The following is a 3,452-nucleotide window of genomic DNA, read 5'->3' as shown; positions in this document are numbered from 1 at the left end:
TACCGATAGCAATGGTACTTGAAATTAAATTAAGAATATTTTTTAAAGAGTATAATCGAATATTTTACAAGGATTTTATTAAATAAAGTTCAAAAACAAAAAAATAACACTTATAAGATTATGTTTATATTATTATTAAGTCCAAATCTAAACCTAAATATTATAAATATCGTATTTAAAATATATATATCCGATTTTTAAGCTAGAACTCATAATTTCATATACCTGACTGTTCATATGTCCTGATATATGTGAAAATTTTCGGTCATGTAAGAAGGAATAAGAAATTGAAATCCATAAAGTGCAGCAGCCATAACAAAACAAAAAAAAAGAGTGAAAAAGAAACGAAGAAGAAAGGAAAACGCGAAATGAATTTCACTTGAAATGTGAAAACATAAAAATTGTTTATGACTTCCGCTACGTTGCCTGCATCTGTCTGTCTTTGTCTGTGTGTGTGTGTTGGGGGGTGTGCGACTGTGGGTGTGTGTGTGCGAGTGTATGTTGGAAAAAGGGCGGAAAATCGTGGCAAAAGTGGAGAAAAGTCAGGGTAGACTGCCTTATCAATTGGCGGCATTATCAGGAAAAGTTTTCGGGTTAAAGTCTGCAAGTTGCATCCGAAAGTAAGGAGATCCTTCGCCTCCCCCTCACCCAAACAAAAAAAAAAATAATAATAATAAAGAAAACCAGCAGGAAAAGCATGGAAAATCTGCAAAAGGGAAGAGGCTAGCAGAGTAGTATTTTCTTTCATCACTGGAAACTTAAGATTTGCACATTTTTATTGCACTAAAAAAGTGACTGTAAATGGGAAAGTGTATTAATTAAAAAATAAGAACGGAAGCTATCTTTGGGAAATTGGTAAATTCTTTAAGTTAGCTGTAAGGATCTTAAGTTTAAATGTGCAAATGATCATAAATAATTAGAAAATAACATTTATATCAATACCTATGAGTGTATACGTTCGTATATATTCCTTTCTAATTTATAAAATTTGCTGTATCACTTTAAATTAATATTAAATAGTTGAGTCCATGGCAATCAGTGAAATAAGTTTGAAAATAAATGCATAGCTAGCTAAGCTGTGTTAAGACTTAGTTCTAGATCCCTTCTATAGCATCTTAATACCTGATATTATAGTCTTGGTTAAGACTTACCCCAGTGGAGGACACATGGTTACCCATTTTCTTCATTGATTAGTTTCATCCAGTGTAGAGTTATTTACTGGTAACCACAATTAGCTTTGTCATCGTCGGAATGTTCCACTTCCTGTTTATCCAGTTGTATTCAATTGGCCACGTCATTCTTCTAAGGTCGAATGGTAATCTCAATCACTATCACTATCGATGTTAACGCTAGGTACCCCTAGGACAGACTGAGCTCGCGGCGATCGAAGTGCCTCTATTTATAATTCCCGAGTGAAGAGAACAGAAACTGTGAGAGCGAGAGAGAAAGAGATACCTCTAGAGGCACGCTGCAAGGGATAGAGCGAGAGATCCATCTATTGAGGCACATAGAGAGTGATAGACATATCAAGAGGAAGGGCTCTCTCTCTCTCTCTCAATGCTGATCAATAATATTTATGATTTACAAAAACCGGAAATGACACTTTCACTGCGTTGCAAGATTCAGATTTAAATTATAATATAAGAATGTAATATTTACATACACAGTTAAGTTATTTACAGAATCTGATAAATTAAACTTATTTTCCATAGACTCCTGGTGAAAATAATTCTTTATAAAATAAGTATATATTTAATATTTGTAATTAACTCTTTAAACAAACTGAATTAAAATCACTTGAAGGAAAATGAATGTGCTTTTTAATACACAATGCTGAAAGAAAGTAATGTCCACTGAATGTCATATCCTGTGTCTGCGCAAGGGACTCTTTTGAATGTCCTGAATGGCAGGTGGCGGTGGCGGTGTCCAAACATTCGTCCCGGACACTTGGCCGTATGTCAGGTGGGATGCATGGCATTCCGCCGAGAAAATGGCAGCTCACCAGGATTCCAATAGCTGCGTCCCCATGTGTTTTCCACCAGAAAGAGAGAGAGAGAGATTGGGTTCTTTTGGCAATTTTCCACTGCTAAATTTTCCATTTAAGGTATCATACACAGAGCAGAAAAATCTAGTATAACCTTTCTTTTAAAGATATTTATAAGAAACTTTATTTGACAAATGAAGACTAATTAGAAAATACTTCTTAGCTTTACCAGCAAATTTCACTTTTGGTAAATTTTTAATATTTTTCTTTAGTGCAAGTGGTTTTTCCAGGTGGGTGGTGCCCTTGGCTTTGGACTGTTGGTGGTGCTGCTGCAGCATGGCGTTGCTTGACGATGCGACAATGCCAGTCCCTGGCCGTTAGAGTTTCCTGGCTCTGATTTCAGCCAAAAAGAGCCGCATGCCATTGACTACAGCCAAAAACCGTATGAATGGAGGAGCCAATGGCGACCGGAAAACAGGAGGAAACTCGGCGAAAATGCGTTTTTAAGGGGAGGCAGGGGACTGCAAAATTCAGCCACACTCGATATTTGAATTTGGGATGCTGCGAATTGAATCGAAATAATGTGCAGCAGCAGCTCAGGAGTCCCCTAAAGGCGAAGGCTTTTCAGGGATACACATTTTATTTTCACTTTTCCTCTAGTTTTTTTTTTTTTTGTTTAGTTTAATTTCGCGATCATTAAAACAAGGGCCCTCAGCCACAGAGCCACTCAAAGAGCTTGTGTTCCACTCCACAAATTTAATTAAATTTATTGAAAGTCCTTTCTAATTGATTTACCAAAAATATGGCAAAAATATATACATATATATAAATATATATATATTTGTATTGGAACAATGGCAGGATGATGCTATGAGACGACCGAAAATAAATTAATCAACGTTGCCTTTTTCGCAACAAATTGTTAATTCGCTCAGCCATAATTAAAATGAGAGGCTGTGGGAAAAAAGGGGAGAAGGAACATCCAACAGCCAGAGGAAGGAGTGTGTGTATGTGGGTAATGGTGTATATGTGTGTGTATGTGTGTGTGTGTGTGTGTGAATGGGCGCCATTTTAAGCGACTGCAATTCAAAGCAATTCAATTCAGAGCCATAAAATGCGTCCCAAGATGGAGGATGCCATAATGCCTTAATCGGTGTGTGAGAGTGAGTGCCAGGCACTGAAAGAAAAATCTAGGAGACCCAAAATAAATCAAACTATTAAGGGTTTTATATTATTTTATAAGATTAAAAGAATTTCCTTTTATTTATTTATTAAGCTTGATTATAAACATTCCAAGAACCTAAAATCTAATTAAATATTATCTCTATTTAAACTCCAAAATTTTGTATATATATTTTCCAGTTACTAGAAATTCTCTCTGTGTACTCGTGCGTTTGCCACACATTTAACCCATGGCAGCCTGGCCATACAAATGTAATTAAGATCGATTATATGCCTGCAGTCGCGC

This window comes from Drosophila serrata, unplaced genomic scaffold, assembly GCF_035046125.1.
Source record: "Drosophila serrata isolate PLE 108 unplaced genomic scaffold, ASM3504612v1 contig_23, whole genome shotgun sequence".
Classification (NCBI taxonomy): domain Eukaryota; kingdom Metazoa; phylum Arthropoda; class Insecta; order Diptera; family Drosophilidae; genus Drosophila; species Drosophila serrata.
Note: the sequence above shows the minus strand (reverse complement) of the source record.